This window comes from Hemicordylus capensis, chromosome 1 (genome assembly GCF_027244095.1).
Source record: "Hemicordylus capensis ecotype Gifberg chromosome 1, rHemCap1.1.pri, whole genome shotgun sequence".
In the NCBI taxonomy this organism is placed as follows: Eukaryota; Metazoa; Chordata; class Lepidosauria; order Squamata; family Cordylidae; genus Hemicordylus; species Hemicordylus capensis.
In genome coordinates this window covers 273,454,952-273,468,963 of record NC_069657.1, presented here as the reverse complement: position 1 = coordinate 273,468,963, position 14,012 = coordinate 273,454,952, and positions in this window count along the sequence as shown.

Below are 14,012 nucleotides of genomic sequence, written 5' to 3'. Positions count from 1 at the left end.
TACCCACTGTAATTGGTTAAAGAGGCCCTAATAGATTGTGGTCAAATTACATTAAAACAAATTATGAAGAAAATTCAACCAGGTTGTCAATGCCCTGTACAATGCAGAATGTAGGGTGCTCTGTACCTGCCTTCATAAATTCAATATGCAAGCCTCTTCCTAATACCACACAGATAGTCCCTGGTGTGAACCAGGTCTTCTAAAGAACATTTAATAGCGCAGAGGCCTGTTTCACAAGTTCTCCCAGCGGTTTTTGGAGGGCATTGAATCATGCAGGGAAGGCAATATCAGAATGCTGAAAATATTTGCAAAAACCTGTTGAATAGTTTCAGCCCAAAGAGAGAGTGGATGTTTGCCAGAGGAGGCCTAAACATCAATCTATGACCCGTGAGGCTGAGGACAAAAAGGGACCTTGCCAGGTTAAACTACCTACCTTATGGCTTTTAAAAAATTACAGTTGAGGAGCCTTGAACTTTTGCATTCTTGCCTTGGGGAGGCTCAACCTAACGAAGTCTGGGAACCCCCAGGCGACACCCACAGCGATTGTAAACCATTGTAGCAACCCTGCCTAGTTATTTATACTAGCTGAGAATTTGACTCCTTTCAGACTGGCTGCTTTGTGCCTGCCTTGTGTTGCTCTTGGGTCCTTTGACCCCTGTACTTGATTTCTTTCCTCCAAATCACAGTAGAAGAATAGGTAAATTACACCTCAGCTGGCCTGGCAGCACAAACAGCCTAAGGGCTTCTAATATTCTACCATTGCCTGGTAGGCCCCTTCTGTAAGCCTCTGGGGTTGCTCTGACAATGATCCCAATATATTTTGTTTCAAATGAAAATAAACTTTATTGCAACTTTTTGAAGCAGCAGGACCCAAGAGTATGTATTAGAGAAGCCTAGTGGGCAGCTGTGTAATCATTAGCAATGCCTCCGGGAGCAGGACCTAGGATCAGTTTGGAAGGCTCCTCAGCCCAGCCGGGAGTATAATTTACTATGCCACCATCACAAGACCAACAAGTTAGCATAAGAAAAGCATGTCAGGAGGAGTGATGGTAAAACTAAACCAGCCAAAGGTGTAGTGGGAACTTTGTGACTGGAGAACTCTTAATTAAAAGTTCTGTTATCAGTCGTTTCAAGCACGGCAAATGTCCAGTTCTCTTAAGGCAGCCATTTATGGAAATCTTGTTTAGGGAGAGAATTCTTCATCTGTACAAAGGAGAGAATTCTTCATCTGTACAAATCTGAGGATCACCTTTAGTTTGACAGAGAGGCCTTTCTGGATAGAGCACATGCTTTGTATACAGAACGTCTCAGGTTCGATCCCAGCTAGGGCTGGGGAAGACTCCAGGGTCTAAAACCTGGAGAGCTACTGCCAGTCAGTATAGATAATGTTGAGTTAGATGAACCAATGGTCTGATTCAGTATAAGACCTCCTTAAGTTAATATGCTGGCAGTTTGATTAACTTTTTTCCAGGGACTGCTGTGGCCCAAGAACAAGCTTCCAGTAATCATGGAACAATGCGCATAGGCTAGATGTGTGACTCTGAAGCCCAGAAATATGGAAGAACCTTGAGTTTGCTTGGATAGCTCCGTGAATCCCCATGTGACATGATTTCTATTTCTCAATGAGATGGGATAACTGTTTTAAATTAGCAGAGTGTTGGGATTAGGGTTAGGACTCATGAACTCTCTTTCATTGGTTTCAATGAAACTTTCATAGTTGTAGCTCTAAAACAGCAACTTTTACGGTCTTGTCAGCAATCTCATTTACAAGTATAGCTTAGGAAAGAATGAACAATTGCAGGGCCAAATTACCCATTCAGAAAAAAGAACATGGAACAGCCTTCCTGAGGCTGTACTACTTTAGAAAGCAGGTGGAGGATTGCATGACTGGATGGTTCTCCAGGTTAAAAACAATCATTGCACCTCATAAAAATCAAGAAGTTGTGGGAAGGGTTTTTTAGTCTTCTCCTTGACATGCTAACATTTATTGTACATAAAGGGTGCTTTTTTTAATTCCGAGGAAGATGTGATCTGTCACTTTCATTCTGAAGTGGTACAATGCCTGAAGGACTGTACCATGCGATGTTTCTGTCTGTGTAGATGAGATCTTTTTCCTAGATATGTTTTTTTAAAAATAGTGTGGGCTGGTTTGGCTGATATGTCCACTCTCCTTCTCCTCATGTGACAGTTCACTTTTTATAATCCCATGTGGGGATAGTTCATTCAAACCATCCCACACAAAACTGAATACTATTTTATTAAATGGTGTAAACAGCATCTGAAGGAGTAGTTCGCCACACCCCACATGATTATCAAAAGTGCAATAGTGCACTAGCAAGGGGAGCAAGATATGTGCACAGGATATTGCATGCTCGGTGGAGCCAACTGAACATATCCCAATTGGTCCTTTGTTCACCTGGTGTTACTTATTCTTAAATCTTCATGTGTCAACTCAGGGGTTCCCCGAATCCCAACCTTTGGTCCTCAGATGTTGTTGGAGTCCCAGTTACAATGGATCCCCAGTTACAATGTATCAGGATCCCCAGTTACAATGGCTGAAGGCCATTGTGGCTGGGAATGATGGGAGTTGTAGTCCAACAACAGCTGGGAGCCCAAGGCTGGGCACCCCTGTACTAACTAATCTCACTTGAGGTAGCTACTGCTTGTCCCCTGTTATCAGTTTAATAATTGGTGGTCCATATTGCCATATCAAAATTTTTCTACGTATCCCATTTTATCCTTAAAACAATCATGCAAAATATGTTTTTACTGAAGCTTTTAAACATCTGAATCCCCTCCTTTGTTCGAGGAGCTCAGGGTGCCATACATGGCTATCGCATGCCCTAATTCAGGCCAGTCAGCTCATGAGCTCCATGACTGAGTAAAGGTTTGTTTCTGGCTCTCCCTCATCTGTAACTTCATCCACCTCACCGCACCTAACCAACTCCGCATGTTATTTTCATTTGCAATTACATGACATCATCAGATAGTGAAAATGCAAGCTTTAGTTTGTTTCAAAAGGGTGGACACTCTTGTCCATGCACACTGGACCAGTTAAAAGATATCACACTCTTAACTTTATGTATGGACATGTCCAGAGGCTACTCTGGACTGGTTCTTTTAAATGCTTGCTGGAGGCTGGGGGGAGGCATAGACGGGCACATCTTCCCCCTCTATTGGGTGCACTGACGCATAATTGGGCATGAGGTGATTGGTCCAAACTGCCTTTCAGTGCACAGTCTCAATACTACATTTTAAAAAGTATTAATACTGTACATTGAGGGCTGGTTGTGCAGTTAGGCACTAGCTTGCTCAGATGGTAGGGGAGTTCCTCTCCCACACATTTAAGATTCAGTACTGGAGTATTGTCAGAACCCCTGCCCTGTATCGCATGGACTAACGGGCAACCACATTTTACGGGGGGCGGGGGACCTCACTCAGAATGTTGGCATCTAAGCTGAATAAGAGGCAACCTTATCAGATTAACTTGCTGCACCAGCAAATTACAGCTTAGAAGGGGAAATATTAACTCTGATGGAAAAACAAAAACATGATGGAGGGCCCACATTGCAGGGACATTAAGGTGGTGTTGCAGGCAGAGAAGCAGCCATTGATTTTAAGCATTAGGATGCCAGAAACTCAATATATTCCATTAATTTTAATTATTGGCAATGGCCAGTAAGAATTTATTGAGGGATGCATGATGAAAAATAAGTGCCTCTGCCAAGAATAACATAATAGAGTAGACTGTGTTTTGCTTCCCTCTCTCTGACCAATCAGCTATGAGCTGTTTTTCAAATCTACATCTCTGCAATAGCCAGACTGCCAAAAACATATGGAAACACCTTTTTGCTAATGAATATTAATTATTGTAGCAAAGTTGGAGGTAAATAAAATATATTAGTCTGGCCCAGAAGATGGAGACACCTCATCATAGTCAAGAATCTTGCCAGAGACACTCAGAGTTATGCCATCAGGGACCACAGAGCTCAGAGTACTTGATGGCAGAGCTTAAGGAAAATGGAGATAAAATCTTGATGGAGTTCTACTGTCTTGCCAATCTACTGAGCACATTAAGCCTCCACCCAGTCCTCCTGCTAAGGGGAGATTTTTGCCTTGGAGATAGCTGCATGTAGCTAGCAGGGTGATGACAAGTGTTCAGGTGGAACAATACCACTGCCTTGTTTAGTAACTCATGATTGCTAAGGAACACACAGGCACTGTTATTAACTGTACCCCACCCCATGAAGACGTGTTTTGAGAATATTACCATCTTGTTTCTCTGTGTCCTTTTCCTCCTCCTTCAGAGGAGAAAGGATTATACCCAGATACAAGATCCTTTACTACAGGGCATCTTATTTCCTAATAATAGGAAATAAACTGAATAAAAACATTGAATAAATAAATAAATAACAAGACATACCTATCAAGATATATTTTTGCCTATTAAGATTACTACTTTTACATCAGTAATGGAAATCAAAGTGCTTCTTTAATATTTGTTTAGACAGTTGCTTACACAATGCAAAAATGCCACTGACTATAGTGTCCAGCAGAATAATGCCACTGGCTATGTGTGACTATATACTGCTTTGAATTCCATTTGCAACTTCAGTGGTGCACGCAGTCCTTTTCTTGGAGTAGAAAAGTTCATTTTATCTTGACTTCATGAAAATTTTTCTCAGATAATGCCAAAGGACGAGCAGGAAAAAGTTCAGCAGAAATTCAACAGGTGCAGCAGCTTCGGTTATCACTCCTCCAGCAAACTTTTCTAACCCCTCCCATCCATTTGGAATCCAAGATTTGGCCTTCAAAAGGTTTTTAAAGCGGGTCCAATACTTAATACTTTCTTTACTTTCATCTGTTTGCTAACAGAGGATGTTGAGAGTTCGAGGGGTAACAAAAATATTTCTGTTGAGCCACAACACAATTTTGGGGATTTAAAGACCTTAGTTTTTTGCCTCAGTTTATCAACATCTCTAACTTCTACAATCCAGAGTTATTTGAGGGCCACAGCTGCAAGACTGCAGATCTTCTGTAGAGTACTGATGGTACAGTCTTTTAGTAACCTAATTATGAGATGCTGCGGATAATGTCACAGTGTATCAGATATAAATCCAACAGGTGTAGCTGTATCAAGTGAATCGGGAAGCTGCTGCACTTGCTGAATTTCTGCTTGGACATTTACTATAGCAGGTGGCATTTTGGGAAAGCACTGCACCTTGCAGAGATGCATTAGGCAGAAAGTTGCACCAATTTCTGCCTGGACAGATCCTTCCCCAGGCCTATATTAAGCTGAAAGGTCTAGGCAAAGTATGACCCTAATTTGTAAAGCTAGCAAAATATACAAGTCTGTAAAAAGTATACACACACACAACACACACACTTCCATCTGACCAGTGCTATTAAAGATATAGCACACAAGAGGCACGATTCTGGGATAGAAGGCCTTACTGCAGGGTTAACGAATTGGATCACATCCCTGTTCCATGTAGCCCATTGAGCCTATTTAATTGCCTATATTTTTTAGCATAATCTATACATATTTTCATTACTAGCTTGATTTAATCACCTGCACCAACGTATCTACCTATGGTGTTGATATGGTTTGTGACATCTTCACGTTATTAAAACATCCCATTCTAAGTACTTCTGTCCTGGTTTATTTCACCGATGACGCTCAAGATAGGTATTAGGGATGTGCACAAAACCAGTTTCCCCAATGTAGTTCGAAACTGAACTAGATTCAAACCAGGCCAGACATAGGAACATAGGAAACTGCCATATACTGAGTCAGACCACTGGTCTATCTAGCTCAGTATTGTCTTCACAGACTGGCAGCGGCTTCTCCAAGGTTGCTGGCAGGAATTTCTCTCAGCCCTATCTTGGAGAAGCCAGGGAGGGAACTTGGAACCTTCTGCTCTTCCCAGAGCGGCTTTATCCCCTGAGGGGAATATCTTGCAGTGCTCACACATCAAGTCTCCCATTCAGATGCAACCAGGGCAGACCCTGCTTAGCTAAGGGGACAAGTCATGCTTTCTACCACAAGACCAGCTCTCGTCTCCAGTTTGGTTTTACCCCCTTCGGACTGGGCCTTTGTTCAGTTTGAATTTCAACTGGTTAGGGCCTGGTTTGGAGCCTTACCAGCAAAGGGGAATCTGGCAAGGATTCTCCTTTACCAGTAAAGGGGCAGCAGCAGTGGGGGGGGGCTTCTCTAAGTGCAGTAGGGAGTTAAGTAAGATACTTACAGAGGCACCTGTGAGTGTGGCTGTAGTAGCTGCAGAGGGGATGGTGGCGGTTCCCCTGACCCCTGCTGGCCTCTGCTGAGTGTTCTGGGCCAGTTAAGGCCAAATTTGGGCCTTCTTTGACCCATATTAGGCCTCTGTATGTGTGTGGAGGCCTTATTTTTTTTTTTAAACCTCCATGCGTGTGCACAGCCCAGATCATGCGAATGATCTGTGCACATGCACAGAGGTCAAAAAATGGCCTTCATTCACATGCAGAGGCCCAAACCAGCCCTGGACACTTGGGGGTGAGGCCAGCGGGGGTCACTGCCCCTCCCCTGTGACCACTGCAGCCTAAAAGTACCTTGCTTAACTCTCCGCTACACTTAGAGAAGCCCTCTGTTCCTGATGACCCAGTAGGGCTCTGAATCGGTCCTGAACCGGCCCAAATCAGATCAGCTTGACCCTGAAATGAACCAAACCTGGTTCGATTAAAGATCAAGCCTTCAGACTGAACTGGTTCACACATCCCTTGTACATATACACAATATTGCTTTATGATATGGTTATAAAATAAACATTTGCTAGAATGGCCATTGATATTACAGATGAATGTCACGCCTCTGTTTTCTTTTTCACATTACCAACATTAAGATAAATAGCAAGAGAGAGGCTGAATCCTGAATCAAGTTTCACGTGTGAAAATGGTTGTAGGTTTGAGCTTTAAGACAGTGTTAGACATGCCACCTGGCTGAGGAAGAGGGAGCAGTGAGATAGTGAGGCCGCCTCCAAAGGCCTGGTTAGAAAGAACTGCCAATTGGCTCCTCCATCCCCTGAAGTGTCTCCCTCAGTAGGCTAGCCATTTGACTTGACTGCAACAGAAGAAGAGGTGACACAGTGAGGTCCCTTTCACTGGCTTGCTTGAGACCACTTGTCATTTTGGCAATTGCTTGAGATTAGTTCCCACTCTGCTGGAACTGTCTTTGTTAGCAGCCATTCAGCCTGTCTGTGAGAGAGTGAGGCGTCTTCCACTGGCTCAGCGGGGATGAACTGCCACTGGCTACTCCCCTCCCAGAACTGACTCATGCAGTGGCCATAGTGCCTTTAGTTGTTTTCTTCTTCCCTCCCTATCCTTCTTTTTTGGTATCATGTTTATTAAACCGTAAGCTGGTATTTTAAACTCTGAACTGTCTTGAGTGCATTGCCAGAAAGGAGGTATAGACAATAAATACAGTAAAATAAATAATGACACATTGACTGATACAGATGCAGTTCTTTGCTAAGCAGTAACCCAACCTATGCAATAAGTCAGGGGATTTCAAAAAAAGTGATATAGAAAATGAGCTTTTGTGCTTTCATGGATTGGGTCCCAGAGAAGAATGCAGCTACATGAACTTCTGTCAGAAGAACAGATTTCTTCCTAAGCTATAAACTTCCCTGCTGCAGTAGCCACATGCTGCTTTTTTAATTATTAGTGGCACAGAGTGCCGTTTTATTGCAATCTGCCTTGAATCAGTCCCCTGTCGGGAATGACAGCTACCACCACTAATTCAATTACATACAGCACCGCTATTTCAACCCAAACACACCTATCAGCTGAAGCATTTTTGGGTTGTTGTAAAAATATGTAAGACCATGGGCTTAAGTGAGTAGAAACTGTGTTCAGAGTTCGTTTCCCCCGAATAATAAAAAGAATACTCAGTGGGTATGTTTACATTACAAAGAAAGTTTAAAATTAGCACCTTGGAGGGACCACCTCTTAACCCTGGACAAATTTTGCAATAAAGGGCCATGTGAAAAAAACAGGTGAAGGTTAATCCAAATACTTAGCCAAATAAAGAAGAATTATAAAGGCCTAATAGTGTGTTTTCTTGTTTTAACATATGGAAAGATGTGGGAGGCAAACCTAATTCTTTTTGTTCACATTCTTAATGTTTAATTTCACCCACACCTGTACATTTAGGCCTTTGTATAGTTCATATGACTCATTTAAGCTTAGGTATCAAAGGCCCATGGTTGCATGAAGTACACCAAATGAAACAATAAGACATAGCATCACTCCTAGAATTCTTTAGAGATTATCAAGGTTTTTGCATCTCTTGAAGCAACAGGAAAGCAGGTTTGCACTTCAAATGAAGGCCATCTCCCTCACACACACCATAGCCATGCTTACTTGCATATATAAAGTATGTTATGGGGGTATATGTTTGGGGTGTTGCATGTTGGGGTGTGCACCAGCTATCTCTCTTTAAGCAGGCTGCCTGCGCAGCAGCCTCCATGCATTCTGGCCTCCATGTATCAGCAGAGGCCACGCAAATGGCCTCTGCACATTTGTGGAGGCCAGAACCATGCTGCTGCCACGTGGGTGGCCTGCTTAAAGAGGGACCACCTGCGCTTGGGTTACATTGGGGGTGGTGAGAGGCAGTGCCAGCAGCTGGGCCGGTAAGAACGTTAAACTGCCTTTAGCTCCTGCCTCCTTTTGATGTCGAACCGGCTTGCTCAGACTGGGTTTGGTTTGGTTCGATCATGGACCAAACCAGCCCTGGCTTGGTTCATGATCGAGCTGCCACACTAGCCCAGTTTGATGCAAACCATTCTGAGATTGAATAGTTCGTGCACACCCCTAAAGTATGTGAAAATTCTCTGCTGCGGAGAATTGATCCAACATGAGGTTACTTCTGAGCTGCATAACTTTTTTCTGAGTCAAATCTGCTTTTCACCAAGTTCTAACAAGTGTTGTTTTCCAAGAAACACAAATGAGTTGTTTTATAAGTCTTTCTTCTTTCTTTTGAACTGCCAGCCATTAAACATCCTTAATCGTATGCTTCTTCCATAACAGTCTGCTATGATTTCCAAAACTCTGGTAGAGTTTAATATATTAAACTGGGGCCTGAATCAAGAATCGTAACAACTTCTCATATGATTCCACTTTTTCTGGACTCTGAATCCCTTCTCACTTTGAGCTGATTTCTGACCAGCCCTGCCCCCATGTGATTAAAATTCAAGTGCAGGCATCTCTGCCCAGTGCACTGTTCCTCAGCTGAATGTGTATCCAATTTAGGAATGGCATGCTAGGTGGAGGGAAAACAAAGGAATTCACAGGTGCACGCATGTTTTAATTACATGCGAGTAGGGCTGGTCAGAAACTATCATCCATCTCAGTCCTTTATCATATAAAACTACTCTAATTACCTTTTTTGATTCAGAAAGCAAAGTCTTATTTTTATTGACTCCTGCAATTTTAATTCACAGATATTTGCTTCCTTTGATTTCAGTCTCATTGTGGGCATCCCCTGTTTTATCCCCACAATATCACTGTAATGAACCTACCATCAACCTATCTTAGGTTGCCTCTCCATAATTAAGAACCATTTCACCAATTTCTTTAGAATATGTTCTTTTGATTGAATGATTGATTACGTGCCGTCAAGTCGGCGTCGACTCTTAGCGACCACATAGATAGATTCTCTCCAGGATGATCTGTCTTCAACTTGGCCTTTAAGGTCTCTCAGTGGTGCATTCATTGTTGTTGTAATCAAGTCCATCCACCTTGCTGCTGGTTGTCCTCTTCTTCTTTTTCCTTCAACTTTTCCTAGAATTATGGACTTCTCAAGAGAGCAGGGGTTTTGCATAATGTGTCCGAAGTACGATAGTTTGAGCCTGGTCATTTGTGCCTTGAGTGAAAATTCCGGATTGATTTGTTCTATGATCCATTTGTTTGTTTTCATGGCTGTCCATGGTATCCTCAAAAGTTTTTGTCAGCACTTTTTCTATTTTGCTTCTTCAAAGTCCAGCTTTCGCATCCATAGAGTGTCACAGGAAAAACCATTGTCCGAATGATTCTAATCTTTATAGGTATAGACATGTCACGACTTCCAAATATCCTTTCCAAGACCTTCATTGCAACCCTACCAAGTGCTAGTCTACTACATTATTAAGGTGCCGTGTTCCTTTAATGCATTGGATTACCCATGGGATGCCAGAATCCTCCTCATTTCCGTGGTGATTATCAGAGAGTGACTTCCCAGACTATGAGTTATGTTCTATGTTTCATGTCCAAATAAAGGCAGAATCTCACAATGAGGCATGTTGGAAAAAATTCCACGTTTTATCTGGTTTGATGTCAAAATCATGTGAAAATGTGCCACATAAATCTGCCAGGTTTTACACAATGCTGGACCTACGTTCACTCAAAAAGGAGGAGATTCTAATGAGCCTTCACTTCAGCCTAGTCTGGGTTTCTTAGGAACAGAGACAAACAGGTCTTCAGTGATTCGCAATTCTGTTAACATACACACCACATTGCTTCCCACTCATATTAACTCTCCCCTTTTTACTTTAGCCATATACTGTCTTGCACCACTTCCAAAATTCTGTTGTCTTCCATTGGCGACGCTATGGGCAACCCCTTCAGGATTTAGTCTGTGAAGCCAAAATTTACTGGAATCAGTTCACTTAAATCTTGCTTAAACCAGTATTGTTAACATTTTCACTAACTCACATCCCCCCCACCCTCACCCCCACAGAGAAAAATCTGACATTTGTTGAATCAAAAATTCTCGGAACATGTCCTAAAAACGATTCACAGAGGAATGCTTCTCTTGAACAGTTTTGATTGAATGCTCTCTTGGGCATCTTTTATTTGTCTGAAAAACACTCAGCACACCAGTCTAAGCATATGTTAGTAGCCATATGTCAGTAATCCATCATCCAGACTGTAAACTCCTGGAGGCAGGGGCCTCTTTTATGTCAAGCCTATTTGTGATAATTCAGGCTAAGGTCTATCCCAACCTGCCTTACCTGAATGGCTAGGCCACACCTGCTTCTATGGCATACAAACTAGTGAGTAATGTGGCAAACTCCACAGTCAACCTCCTTTGATTTCTCTGTCAGATGGTTAAATATCTATTTCCAGCTGGGTCGACTGGAGCGGTCCTCAGTTCTGGCCTACTCTTCTTGGGGAGACCTTAGTCTAGTGCTACTGTTGGGGATCTCTCTGCACAGATGTTACACACTTTTATAGAGATCAGTGCTGTCATTGTATACACAATAGTGCTGGTCCTAGCCTGGCAGAGTTACGGCAAAGAATGTTGAGGAGGAACAGAGACAGGAGAGACACACAGTTCTACTACACTATGAGGCTATTCACACATGTGTGCAAAACCGGGCTAAGGGAGTCAAGCCCAGTTTTGCTTGCATGTGTGAACTGCCGGGATTGGGCCAATCCCGGCAGCTACCTGGAGGCAAACCCGCCTATTTAGCCACCCTTCAAAATGAGGTTAAGGGAGTGAGCACTTGCAGCCGTGGCTGGCACACTTGGGAAGAGATGGGGGGATTCTCATAATGCACCACACACGCATGCAGTGTATTATCATCAGAGCTCCAGGGGATGGGGTGATGCACAGTGGTGTGTCCCGGCACCCCAACCCTCGGAGCTGCTGGGAGAGCCGCTGGTTGTCTGGGTGGGCGATCCGCCCAGGGAAGGGAGGACGATTGTCTGCGGGGGAGGTAAGTTTAACCCACCTTTCCTGCAGCCCGCCCGCGAGCCCTTCTCATGGATCATGGGAAGAGTCTCACTATCTTCTAACAGACTTTTCTGCTTTGACTCCGTTTGAAGAGTATCTCGCCATATGATCTTCTATGCCTACTTTGATCTGCTTGGTGAGGGGCGGCGGCACTGCTGCAGTCAAATGAGGAAGGTCTAGAATAGGGAGCTCTCCATGGAAGCCACAGAACTTTGGAATTCTCTTTTGAATGACCCACCACCACCACCACCAATTCCATTCAGGCTTTCAGAAATGCTAGATGTTTTATGTCTGTGCAGGCAGTTGTTGTCCAGGAGGGGCTTCCAACACCAGCATTCTGAGGATTCTTCCATGTGATTCCACAGAAAGTGTAATTTGGCTCTTAGCCTAAAACTGACCTCAGGAACTGGCCAAGAACCACAAACCCTTGGCTAAAACATATCATGTGTGATTATCCTATAAGATAATTAAACAAAGGGGATGAGTGCTGCCTCTTGCTCCACCCTAATACCAGATCCAAGGGCACACCCACACAGCTCTTACTGAAGGGATCAAATGCAGTGCTCTAGCAGATCCAATCTCCAGAGGTATACAAGCAGATGGTGCTTCAGCTGACTAGTGGGGATAATTTCCTGATGTGGTTACAGGGCTATCTGGGAAGAAGGGAGAAAGGTTACTGACGTTCTTCTTCTTGTACCCTGGTTGGACTGGGCACTCCAAGCAGGGGGGCAGGCAACTGCCACTGGGAAAAAAAATCATTTAATATTCCCATTTAAGACTCAGCTAGAGAGGTTAAGCAACTATTTTATCACACATCAAGATGTGGCAATGCTTACTTGATAAGATAATACAGAAGACCTGGCTATCCCTGGACATCTGGATGGGCTTCTATTATACCATGCCCTTTAGGACAAGTTCTTCCAAGACTCCCTTGCCTGAAACTTTGGAGAGTTGCTGCCAGTCAGTGTAAACAATACTGAGACATGTAAACAATAGGCAGTGGTGTATCAGGTAATTTTGGAGCCCAGACCTGAAGGGCTTCGGAGGTCCCCTTCCTCAGCTTGAAGGGTGGTCAGGGGCAAGTTAAATCTTTTTAAAAACTTTTTTTCAGCCAGTAAAGTGTGGCAGGGATGTGGACACAGGGGGCAGCCAGTGGGTTGTGGTCCGCGATGGGGGAGGAGGAGGCGGCAGCAAGAGTTCCTTCTCTGAGCCTGCCTGCTGCCCAAATGACAGTTCAGGCAGTTTTCAATCCATTTTGGGCCTCTGCGTGCATGCGCAGAGAGCCCCTAAATAGGGCTGTGCAAACCGGTTCGACGGTGAACCAGTTCAACGGTGAACTGGTTTAGTTCAAAGGTTCAGGGTTGACTTGACCCCAGACTAACACACACACACCACCTGGCTGTTCGGGAAGTTCATGAGCATTTTAATGTTAAAACTTTGTTTTTGTTAGCACCTACCCCCTCCAAGGCACTTACCCTCTCGGGGGCTTCTCCAAGACCATGTGTGTGTGTGTTTGTGTCCGCAGAAGTTCCTCCTCCTCCACCAGCCTTCCTTATTTCAAAAATCACCCAGTTTGTGGCCAGATCATGACCCAGGCCATGCAGTGGCCCATTGCGCATGTGTGGTGGCCTCCAAAATGGCCACTGCAAGGGGGAAGGCCTGGAATGGGCCAAGGGATGCCCAAATGGGGCAATTTTTTACATAAGGAAGGCTGGTGGAGGGAGGGGGAAACCCCTCCCCGGCCTTGGAGAAGCCCCCCAGAGGCAGTAAGTAGTACAAATATTTTTTACATTGAAATGCCCACGAACCCCCCCCCCAACCAAACCAAACCAGAGGGGCTCGATGGGGGGCAAAACCAAACTGGCCCAGTCCAGTTCGGGTCCGGTTCAGACTCAAACTGGGCCAGCCAGTTTTGTGCACACCCCTACCCTTAAATGGGCCCAAAATGGCCCGGCCTGTCATTTGGGTGGCAGGCGGGCTCAGGTAAGGAGCTCTTGCCACCGCCTCTGCCTCCCTACTCAGTCCACCCCCCTGCCGGCCTCCCCCTGTTTCTGCTACTATTCCTGCTGCTGTGCAGCAGCTGAAAAAGTTTTTAAAATAAGATTTAACTTACCCATGACCCACCTCCTGTGGGAAGTGGCAGAGCAGGGGTGGGGAAGTGATGGGGCTCTAGGGAGCCCCCCCAGAGACAGGAGGCCACAGATCAGATCCCTTGGGCAGCTTCCTATGTTCCCATGACAGCTAATAACAATTGGATAGAAAC